Source organism: Dendrobates tinctorius, unplaced genomic scaffold (genome assembly GCF_039654945.1).
Source record: "Dendrobates tinctorius isolate UK_male_01 unplaced genomic scaffold, ASM3965494v1 ptg000177l, whole genome shotgun sequence".
NCBI lineage: Eukaryota > Metazoa > Chordata > Amphibia > Anura > Dendrobatidae > Dendrobates > Dendrobates tinctorius.
In genome coordinates this window covers 6978421-6991133 of record NW_027361844.1, presented here as the reverse complement: position 1 = coordinate 6991133, position 12713 = coordinate 6978421, and the positions used below count along the sequence as shown (strand labels likewise).

At 42.3% G+C, this 12713-nt stretch overlaps 1 protein-coding gene across 3 annotated transcripts in view; it reads left to right on the top strand.

Annotated features, from left to right (window-relative positions):
- Positions 1-12713, top strand: part of KIAA2012 (KIAA2012 ortholog) — a 615491-nt gene that overhangs the window by 421057 nt on the left and 181721 nt on the right. The window lies entirely within an intron of this gene.

Genomic DNA, 12713 nt, shown 5'->3' with positions numbered 1-12713 from the left:
GCAAAGTGAACGAGATTTCTGAAATCTCATGCACATGTTGCTTATTTGTTCCTTGCAGATTTGCAGTTTCAAGTCTGCAATGTTTTTTCAGCCATTCAAGTCAATACGAAAAAAATGCATTTATTTTACAATGTTTTTCCTGTCAACTACCAATATTTGAAGATTTTTCTGCTGCAAATACTGAATATGAGCACATACCTTAAATCTGCAGTAGTATTATATTTGATCAGTCTTTAAAACATTATTTCAGTTGGTTAGCAAGAAGCACGGGACCAATAAAAAGTAGTATGTACATTCAGACTACACAGGGTTTTTATTTGTTTATCAATTGCTGTGCAAGTACTGCATATACAGTGGCACGTAAAAAAGTTTGGGCATTCTTGGTCAAAATTACTGTTATTGTGAACAGTTAAGCAAGTTGAAGACAAAATTATCTCTCAAAGGCCTAAGGATAAAGATGACACATTTCCTTTGTATTTTAAGCAAAAAAAATATTGCTATTTTTTAAATTTTAAAAATTACAAAAAAGAAAATGGACCGATGCAAAAGTTTGGCCACCCTTGGAGATCTGTACCCTCAGATAACTTTGACCATGGTTTCAGACCTTAATTATCCTATTAAGATTATGGCTTGTTCACTATCATTGTTAGGAAAGGCCAACTGATGCAAATTTGCCAGCTTTATAAAAACTTAGTGTCCTCTAACCTTGTGCCAAAAAACAGCAGCCATGGGTTGTTCTAAGTAACTGCCCAGCACTCTGAAAATGAAATTGGTGGAGGCCCACAAAGCTGGAGAATGCTATAAGAAGATGGCAAAGTGTTTTCAAGTTGCCCTTTCCTCAGGTCAAAATGTAATTAAGAAATGGCAGCAGGAACAGTGAAGGCCAAGATAAATTTCAGTGAGAGCTGCTAGTAGGATTGCTAGAGAGGCAAATGAGAACCCCCTCTTAACTGCAAAAGACCTTCCGAAAGACTTAGCAGATTGTGGAGTTGTGATACGTTTTTCTACTGTTCAGAGACACCTGCACAATATGGCCTTCATGGTAGAGTTAAGGCCCTGTCTCACATAACGAGATTGTTAGCGAGATCGCTGAAACGTCACCGATTTTGGGATGCAACAGCGACCTCTCTAGCGATCTCGCTATGTGTGACACCATATGTGTGGGCCATTTTTTGATCGTTGGTGTCCCACTGATTAGCATGCATCGCTGTGTTTGATGGCGACGAGCGACCTCGTTGGCGACACAGAACTCAGGGATGCAGGTGTGAGTTGTCAGAAAATCTGCTGTGAGACAAGGTACAAACGACCGCCGAGGTCATTATACGGATCGCCGTATCGTTGCTGCGTCGTTGAAGAGATCTGCCTGTTTGGCAGTTTACTAGCGACCACGTAGCAATGCACCAGCGATCCTTACCAGGGCGTATCGTTGTCGGGATCGGTGCGTCGCTATGTGAAACAGGACCCTTATCAGAAGAAAACCTCACATCAGAATCCGCAACGTGTTCACATACACTAAGGGTATGTGCACACGTTGCGGATGCTGCTGCGGAATTGTCCACGTGGATTTTGCGAAATCCGCAGGTCAAAAGACCTGCGGTTTATCTGCGGATTAGCCTGCGGTTTTCCCCTGCTGTTTGACACCTGTACAATGGAGCAGGTGTGAAACCGCTGCAGATTCCACACAAAGAAGTGACATGCTGCGGATTTGAAACCGCAGCAAATCCGTGCGGAAAAATCTGCAGCATGTGTACGCGGTTTTTGTTTTCCATTGAAAATAAAGGTACTGTACACCGCAGCAAAAACTGCTGCGGAACCGCAGGGCCAAATCCACTGCAGATCCGCAGCAGAATCCGCAACGTGTGCACACACCCTATAGGGTTCTGCTACAGGTGAAAGCAGTCAATTTTTTAGAATAATAATGAATATCTTTACTGGAATAAATAGACTGCTCATACCTCCAGAAAAACCCTTGCCCCTTTTCCCCAGCGCAAAGAAAGAATCCAGTCATTAACGGAAATATATCTTTAATGGAGAGTAACACATTTACAATAACTCTCATCTTCTCAAAAACCCATTGTTGGAGGGGTAAGGTCGCAGCTCTGGATTAATTAAACACCGGATGCTGTGGGTGATATGCCACCGGACTCCCGATACATGTTAACCCGACTTATTCTTCCGCCAACCGCTGCGACTTTCATTACCTTGAATAATAAACATCCAAACCATCAATACCGGAAGCTGTGGGTGATATGCCGCCGGACTCCTGGCACATGTTATCCCGACTTAATAATAAACATCCAAACCATCAACCATCAAATTACCTCCATAACAAAAGAAGAAAAACAAAAGAAAGGAAAGGGAACGTAGGGTGGGTGGGAAGCTCCTTGCTCCCAGGTTCAAAAGAGGCCCAGCAGCCTTAGGGGGAGGAGGAATGATCCACATACAAAAATTAAAGGGGGGTGGAGTTTTTGCTTCCTTTAACCCTTTCGCTGCACCTAAGAAAAGAGGGCAATGCACATTAAACCCACAGGCTGATCAGTCAGGGGCCCCCGGCAAATAAAGCTGGGTTCCCTCAGACTGCTCATACCTCAAGAAAAACCCTTGCTCCTTTTCCCCAGCACAATGAAAGAATCCAGTCATTAACGAAAACATATCTTTAATGGTGAGTAACACATTTACAATAACTCATCTTCTTAAAAACCCATTGTTGGAGGGGTAAGGTCGCAGCTCTGGATTAATTAAACACCGGAAGCTGTGGGTAATATGCCACCGGACTGCCGGCACATGTTAACCCGACTTATTATTCCGCCAAGGAGTAGCGAGACGCAGTAGAGCTACGACCCCCCACACAGAACAAATAGCGCCTCTTGAATACCATCTTGTAAACCTGAAAGAAAATCTGTCCAAGCCAAATATCAGTTAAATGTACCCCATCTCGATGCATCAGCCTGGCATTGTTACCTTCCAATTGCCTGTGCCGAACTATAACACCCCCCTTAAAATGAAAAAATGAGATATTCGGTGATTTGCTGTATAGCTCTCTGAGAACATTTGATGCCAGCCCACTCTCGAGCACCGCGCCACACCACCCTCGGGATTATTTCTGACCAAACTATGACGAGTTGGGAGAAAAACCTGGAACTTTATCAATATCCGCTCGCATTAGTGTGAGAAGCTCCGTCAGTTGTATCGCACCAAAATCATTTTCCCCCGCATGCAGCACCAAGATAACTGTGGAGGCGATCAATCTAGAGATGCGAACCACTTCAGTCAGCACTTGCGACCATGTTAGCCTTCGAATGCCTTTCCAATTCACATCGGCATTGAAGAAACCAAGCAATCTCCCGCCAGGACGCAACTTCACCCTCAGTTCGGCCCACCAGACATAAGAATGACCCAAAATCCATACACTTGGTCTTGCACCACCTATAATGAGAAAATTGAAATTCAACTGTACATTAATTAATATGACATTAGTAACTCTGGCCTTATGTAACGAAAGAAACAAGTGGAACGCCACCTGCATATTCTATGATTTCCTCAACCGTGAAAACCCACCCGAGCCACTACCGTCACTGCACCAATTCTAAAAGAATGGGTACAAAAAATCTCCTGATGGAAGACCCAAAGCTATAAAAATTTAGACTCATGACTGCCAAGAAATAAAATCTGATTTACGGGGACCCGTCAGTCATGCGCAAAAATGCTTGACTGTCTGGCCTAAATGCCAAGTACTGAGTAATCAATTTAATAGGTCACACTGGCCCTGAATGAAAAATAAAGGAAACCATGCTCCCTTAACTGTGATTAGTTTTCGAATGCCGAATATGAACACGCATACCACCATTGCAAAATGATACATCATAATGCTGCAATCCCCCTTTGTATACGAGCCGAATGTGCAGCCACTCACTAATAAGCAATGCCCCAAAAATTGCAATACCGAATGCTGCAGAAAATAGAGCCAATACACCCTGGGAGCTAAAAATTGTATTTGTGCTATTAATAATTCTGACCAACCAAGAAAAAGAGATTGGCCGTCTAAGAAAATGAAGATTTTTTTTTTTGTGTAATTTTCCCAAACCTTAATAGCCTGATGTAAAATAAAAAATTTCTAGTGACATCTTCCCTCCTACGTATCTTGAACTGAAAAGACAACCCTGCTAACTTGTTCCTGGCAACCGTTACCAAGGAACCGCGAATGTATGTGCTCTAAATAAATCTCTATCACTTCCAACCTTGCCTCTTTAGAGGATCCACCGGGAGACTTCTTGCAAAAACCCCCCACTCCTGCCACGCCTTACCATATGCTGACCACGCTGCCGGAGCCACCGACGCCCTGACCAATGGAATTAAGTGACCTCTGGAATTTTCCACTGGTATCCTGGACACTGAAGTCCTTGTTGCCTATCCGATGGGCGAGATCTTGAAATTTCTGAAAGTCAAAACTTAAAAAGGGGCATAAGCAATAGCATTTTTACTACTTGGTACATGCCGCGATCGGAACCAGATATTAAAATGCCAGCACCTCAATACCAGGAAACAAATCAACTTTTTAACAGGAATAGAAGATGACGACAAATGATCTATTGTCTGAACCACTCTTTCATTGTCAGACCAAAAGCGAATGCGTGAATTGACCAACTGATCACCACAACTCCACACTGCCACCACCAAAAGGAAAAACTCAAGAAAAGTAAATTTCTTTGTTCAACCATTTTGAAATCAATTAAGCAGCCAATGTCCTGCACACACTGATCCCACAGGATGAACAAAGACCGACAGACCCAGCAGAGTCTAAAATAATGAAATATCCTAACTCGCCCTTTCTTCCCTTTGAAAGGCAGTGTTATCATGATAATTCAACAACAAAAACTCCACACTTGCAGATCTTCATTCAAAGGAAGACCAAGCCGAATCATATGATGAGGAGCTTGGCACCCCGCGTGGCAATCGCCAGCCAGTGAGAAAAATTCCTGCCCATAGGCATAACACGTCACGCAAATGCCAATAAAACCAGCAGGGATTGCATTTGTATACAGTGTCACTTTTTTTTTTCTATAGAAATGAAAACATCAATCAAACCTAACAAATTGTCAATAAGTCATGGGGCAAATGGAACACCATATTAACCGAATCAATCTTAATGCCAAGAAAAACAAAGGCGAGTAGACGGACAAACCGCTTCTACTCCGATAACTGTACCCCAAATACTTTCATTACTCCCGGAAACTGTCCCAAACTTTTTTTTTTATTTTGCAACTCTCTTACTCTGCTGGCCCTACAAAAAAGGAAATCGTCCCAATAATGAGTCACCCATCGCGATCCTGTTTCCCATATTAACCACCATTCGAGGAAACTACTAATAATTCGAAATATCTGCCTAAATAGCACAACCCATGGGAAGGCAAGTTTCATAATAATGGATACATCCACAAAACAACCTAGCAACTGATAATAATCAAGAGAAACTGAAAGAAGATGAAAAACGGAAGTGATATCCGATTTTGCCATCAATGCACCATACCCTGCCTGACGCAACAGCCTAACTGCCTGATCAAAAGAAGCATATGCCACTGAAGCCTTTTTCGCACTAATGCGATCCTATGGGTGCGACAAGTGATGTATCAGTCTGAACTCACTAGTTTTTGTTTTTTTTTAATTAATGACACCTAATAGGGCTACCCTGAGGTTGAAAAAAGGTGGGGAAGGAAAAGGCCCATCATGTGACCTATAGAGACTTCCTTTTCAATTTTATTTGGCAAAACTAACGGGAGCTCCTTAGCCGATTTTAAATATCAGATAAAACAACTAGTTTTTGGAAAATTTAAACAGTATGAAGCAATCATATGTGAACCATACTCGCAACTCAGCTGCCGCCACTTTATTGTGGTATGTGCTATCCACCGCTCCATTGCAGTGATACTCAGCAGGGTCCTTGCTCTCATGCTGGGGGTTTTGCCTCATGATCATAGCCTTTTAGGGAGGGCAGGAACATTTTGCCGCTACTTGCAAAACGCCACAAAACAAGCATTATTACTTATACTTGCATAATCCCTAGTATCTGCAGTGGCAATCATTGAACACACCGCTGCCTGTCCACCGAGCCATGCTCTGACTAGGGGGAACCGCCGATATCCCAGTAGGTGCTGGGCACTACTGGCCGGCTCCGTCAGAGGAAGCCAGCAACCCGCCTTGCTGCTGTGAGAAAAAAAAACCCAGGGATAAAGAGACACACGCAGAGGTTGAATTAACAACCAGGTCTGCAGTGCAGCCCTCAGCAATGAGAAATTAAAAAGATACATCATTATTCCTGATGCTTGTGAAGTATTAAATAATGCAGCTGGCACCAGAGGTGTCAAATAACTAAAGAGAGGTAGCTGATATACCTGGGGAAAAAAAAACAACTCTCAGCTGCTGATTAGCATGAGGTAATTGTCTAGGGACATGTTGTGTGAAAACTGACTCACAACTAGAAACTAATGTGGTCAGGTGGGGGTTAACTACCGCAAGTAGATTATCTGTAGCCACCATGTCCACTAACAAAACGCTCCCCACTAGTCTGAGGTAAATGTACTGGCTGCTGAATAGCAGCACTACTACTCCCAGCATCATCCAATGAGGATGAACTGGCGCTATGTGTGCCTCCCATATGATGCAACTGAGCAGCCTCCTTGATATATAAAATTAGGGCTAAAGCTGTGACAGGCACTATACTCTGGGCTGACTGCGCTGCGCTCTGTGAGGCGACCTGGGGCTGCCTGGGCACAGGACCTGACAAAGCCCTTGAACCGCGCTCAGCAATTTCACGCCTTTGCCTCTCCTGCCTCTGCAGTGAGGTGAGGCCACAAGCGGAGGACATGAATCCTCCCCCCGGCGTCGACAAAATTACAGGAGGCGAGGATGGACTTAATCACTCTGGGGGACGTGGCCTCCCCGCGACCTCCGTTCTCTGGAAGCTGACTGCCCCGACGGCACACTTGGACCCAGCTCCAGCAATAATGCTGCCAACCACCAACTCCTTCCCTGCAACCCTTTCTCTAATGACGTCTTCTAATGGTGAGGACATCCATAACTTCAATTACCTCACGCACCTCTGGGAGTGTGAAAGCTCCTTGCTCCCAGGTTCAAAAGAGGCCCAGCAGCCTCAGGCCCCACCTTATATACCCCTTAGGTGGAGGAGGAATGATCCACATACAAAAATTAAAGGTGGGTGGAGTTTTTGCTTCCTTTAACCCTTTCCCTGTGCCTAGGAAAAGAGGGCAATGCACATTAAACCCACAGGCTGATTAGTCAGGGGCCATCGGCAAATAAAGCCGGGTTCCCTCATGAAGAACAGGCTATTTTTCATTACAAACCAAACTTCTCAATATGTAGTGCAGGAAGTTTTCATCTATCATCTACCAAATCCAGATCCATTAGTAGGCAGAAAACAAGGTTTCACAGCTCCAAACTTTGCAGTGATGAATCTCCCTTAATCCCTTTCCTACAATGGACGTAATATTCCGTCCATGTGACCCTGGACCTAATTCCCATGGACGGAAAATTACGTCATAGCGATCAGCGGACCGCCCCCGACACGTTAACCCCTTGTACCGGGGGTTAAAGGGAAGCATCGGCAGGGAGGGGGCTCCCTCCGTGCTTCCCTGAGCCCCCCACAACAGCACAATGTGCAGCGCTGCTGCAGGGGGCACCATCCCTGCAGGTCCCCAGATCCAAGATGGCAACGGGGACCTTCGGGGGCCTGCAGGGAGCTGGCTTCCTCAGTGCCTGCAAAGAGCAGGCACGAGGAAGCCTTGTGCAGTGCCTGTGACAGATCGCTGATCTGTCACAGTGATCTGTGATGTGACAGATCAGCGATCTGTCACATGACAGTTATGTCCCCCCTGGGACAATGTAATAAAGTAAAAAAAAAAAAAAAAAAAAGTAAAAATAATTTTTAAAAAATCGCTAAATAAATTAAAACAAAAAAAAAATATTCCCAAATAAATTCATTTTTTGGAAATAAAAAAAAAAACAATAAAAGTACACATATTTGGTATCGCCGCATCCGTAACCACCCGCCCTATAAAACTGTCCCATTAGTTAACCCCTTTAGCGAATCCCTTAAGAAATAAAAATAAAAAACGAAGCAAAAAATAATGATTTATTATCATACCACTGAACAAAAACGTGCAATAACGCGCAATCAAAAAGACACATATAAATATCCATGGTACTGCTGAAAATGTCATCTTGTCCCGCAAAAAACGAGCCACTATGCAGCATCATCAGCAAAAAAATAAAAAAGTTATAGCTCACAGAATAAAGCGATGCAAAAATAATTATTTTTATATAAAATTGTTTTCATTGCATAAAAGCGCAAAAACATAAAAAAACCTAAATGAGGTATCGCTGTAACCGTACTGACCCGAAGAATAAAAGCGCTTTATCAATTTTACCGCAGGCGGAACGGTGTAAACGCACCCCCCAAAAGAAATTCATGAAACGCTGGTTTTTGTTCATTCTGCGTCCCAAAAATCAGAATAAAAAGCGATCAAAAGATGTCACATGCCCGAAAATGATACCAATAAAAACGACAACTCGTCCCGCAAAAATTAAGACCTCACGTGACTCGGTGGGTCAAAATATGAAAAAATTATAGCTTTCAATATGTGGTGATGCAAAAACTATTTTTACAATGAAAAGCGTCTTTTAGCGTGTGACAGCTGCCAAACATAAAAACCGCCATAAATAGTAAATCAAACCCCCCGTTATCACCCCCTTAGTTAGGGAAAAATAATAAAATTAAATGAAAATGTATTTATTTCCATTTTCCCATAGGGCTAGGGTTAGGACTAGGGTTAGGGCTAGGGTTAGGGCTAGAGTTAGGGCTGAGATTAGGGTTAGGGGTGTGTTGGGGTTAGGGTTGGGGTTATAATTGGGGGGTTTCCACTGTTTGGGCACATCAGGTGCTCTCCAAATGCAACATGGCGTCTGATCTCAATTCCAGCCAATTCTGCGTTGAAAAAGTCAAATGGTGCTCCTTCCCTTCCAAGCTCTGCCATGCGCCCAATCAGTGGTTTACTCCCACATATGGGGTATCAGCCTACTCAGGACAAATTGCAAAACAACTTTTGGGGTCCAATTTCTCCTGTTACCCTTAGGAAAATAAAAAATTGGGGGCAAAAATATCATTTTTGTGGAAAAAAATGATTTTTTTATTTTCACGCCCGGGCGTTATAAACTTCTGTGAAGCACTTGGGGGTTCAAAGTGCTCACCACACATCTAGATAAGTTCCGTGGGGGGTTTAGTTTCCAAAATGGGGTCACTTGTGGGGAGTTTCAATAGTTTAGGTACATCAGGGGCTCTCCAAACTCACATGACACCCGCAGACCATTCCATCAAAGTCTGCATTCCAAAACGTCACTACTTCCCTCCTGAGCCCCGACGTGTGCCTATACAGTAGTTTTCTCCCACATATGGGGTATCAGCGTACTCTGGATGAATTGGACAATACCTTTTGGGGTCCAATTTCTTCAGTTACCCTTGGGAAAATAAAAAAATGGGGACTAAAAGATCATGTTTGTTGAAAAAATACGATTTTTTTATTTTCACACCCAGTCGTTATAAACTTCTGAGAAGCACTGGGGGGTTCAAAGTGCTCACCACACATCTAGATAAGTTCCTTAGGGGGTCTAGTTTACAAAATGGGGTCATTTGTGGGGGGTTTCCACTGTTTAGGTACATTAGGGGCTCTCCAAAGGCAACATGACACCCGCAGACCATTCCATCAAAGTCTGCACTCCAAAACGTCACTACTTCCCTTCTGAGCCCCGACGTGTGTCCATACAGTAGTTTTCTCCCACATATGGTGTATCAGCGTACTCAGGACAAATTGGACAACAACTTTTGGGGTCCAATTTCTCCTGGTACCCTTGGGAAAATAAAAAAATTGGTGACTAAAAGATCATGTTTGTGGAAAAAATACGATTTTTTTATTTTCACGCCCGGGCGTTATAAACTTCTGTGAGGCACTGGGGGGTTTAAAGTGCTCACCACACATCTAGATAAGTTCCTTGGGGGGGTCTAGTTTCCAAAATGGTGTCATTTGTGGGGGGTTTCGCTGTTTTGGTACATCAGGAGCTTTCCAAACGCGACATGGTGTCCGATCTCAATTCCAGCCAAAAACGTCAAATGGCGCTGCTTCCCTTCCCAGCTCTGCCATGCGCCCAAATAGTGGTTTACCCCCACATGTGGGGTATCAGCGTACTCAGGAAAAATTGCTCAATAACTTTTAGGGTCCTGTTACCCTTGGAAAAATAAGAATTGAGGGTGAAAACATCATTTTTGTGGAAAAAATATGATTTTTTAATTGTACCGCTGTACGTTATAAACTTCTGTGAAGCCCTTGTGGGTTCAAAGTTCTCACCACACATCTAGATAAGTTCCTTGGGGGGGTCTAGTTTCCAAAATGGTGTCATTTGTGAGGGGTTTCCACTGTTTTGGTACATCAGGGGTTTTCCAAACGTGACATGGCGTCCGATCTGAATTCCAGCCAATTTTGCATTGAAAAAGTCAAACGGTGCTCCTTCCCTTCTGAGCTCTGCCATGCGCCGAAACAGTGGTTCCCCCCCACTTATCAGGTAACAGCGTACTCAGGACAAACTGCACAATAACATTTGCAGTCCAATTTCTCCTGTTACCCTTGGTAAAATAAAAAAAATTGAACCTGAAGTATTTTTTTTGTGAAAAAAAGTTAAATGTTCATTTTTTTTAAATATTCAAAGAAATTCCTGTGACGCACCTGAAGGGTTAATAAACTTCTTGAATGTGGTTTTGAGCACCTTAAGGGGTGCAGTTTTTAGAATGGTGTCACTTTTGGGTATTTTCTATCATATAGACCCCTCAAAGTGGCTTCAAATGTGATGTGGCCCGTAAAAATATTATGGTGTTGCAAAAATGAGAAATCGCTGGTCAACTTTTAACCCTTATAACTTCCTAACAAAAAAAAATTTTGGTTCCAAAATTGTGCTGATGTAAAGTAAACATGTTGGAAATGTTATTTATTAAGTCTTTTGTGTGCCATATCTCTGTGATTTAAGGGCATAAAAATTCAGTTTGAAAATTGCGAAATTTTAAAAATTTTCGCCAAATTTCCATTTTTTTCACAATTAAACGCAAGTTATTTCAATGAAATTTTACCACTAACATGAATTACAATATGTCATGAGAAAACAATGTCAGAATCACCGGGATCCATGGAAGCGTTTCAGAGTTATTACCTCATAAAGGGACAGTGGTCAGAATTGTAAAAATTAGCCTGGGAGTTAACGTGCAAACCACCCTTGGTAGTGAAAGGGTTAAAGGGAATCTGTCAGGTCATTTTTGGGTATCCTGAAATAGAGCTTTAGCAACACTTTTAGGATATGTAACATTTTTTTGATAAATAATGAAGGTAGTGCAATTAGGCATATATAACATGTGGGGGAAAGAAAAAAGTGTAATCAACAATCATAAATTGTAGTTAATATCCCACCCACATGTGTACCTAAGGACTGTAGATGACCAGTTGTAATAACATGCAAAGCACAAACGGGAGGACGAATCCAACAAATACAACTGAGGGTCATATATAAAATTGCTTTATTGTGATTAAGGCAAGGTACAAGCATAACATGCTATACAGCCAAAAAAAGAGAGAATAAAAACAACGAAATAGGGACACAAGGACCCATGTGGCCAATGCTGCACTGAATAGTACGTATAGTTACATAGTCAATGATAAATCTTGCTCACTATCATAGGTGGTTGCCAATGCTACACTAAATGACACATATGTTTACATAGGCAATGGTATATATTGCCAACTATCATAAATAATTGCCAGTGCTGCACTAAATAGCGCCTATGATAACATAGTAGTGATATATATATATATATATTGCTCAAATAGCAAAGACAACCAAGTTGGAGATAAAAATAAATAAAGTAGCCATTAATAGGTACACAAATAGCAAGCTAGATGATAGTGAACCAGGCAACAATTAAAGATATAATTACGTATGAACATAATAATTTACCTAAACAGAGTAGCAGCTGGCAGATGAATTAACAGGGGTCCCAGTGTCCGCCCCAACGCGCGTTTCGGAACACCTTCATCAGGGTGACGAAGGTGTTCCGAAACACTATGTTATCATAGGGGCTATTTAGTGCAGCACTGGCAATTATTTATGATAGTTGGCAATATATACCATTGCCTATGTAAACATATGTGTAATTTAGTGTAGCATTGGCTACCACCTATGATAGTGAGCAAGATTTATCATTGACTATATAACTATACGTACTATTCAGTGCAGCATTGGCCACATGGGTCCTTGTGTCCCTATTTCGTTGTTTTTATTCTCTCTTTTTTTGGCTGTATAGCATGTTATGCTTGTACCTTGCCTTAATCACAATAAAGCAATTTTATATATGACCCTCAGTTGTATTTGTTGGATTCGTCCTCCCGTTTGTGCTTAACATTTTTTTGATGTACGTTATCCTGTCGTCTTGCTATAAGTCTCTGATGAATCGGCGACTGTAGATTTTCAAACTGTGTTCACCAGATTTATGGCATAAAACTGCTGCAAAAGCTTTTTATGCAACCTACAGTTGACCAAATATTTTGCAACCTTTAGGAGTTATAACACAAGTACTAGCAAGCTCTACCAACCTCTTAAAAGTGGGC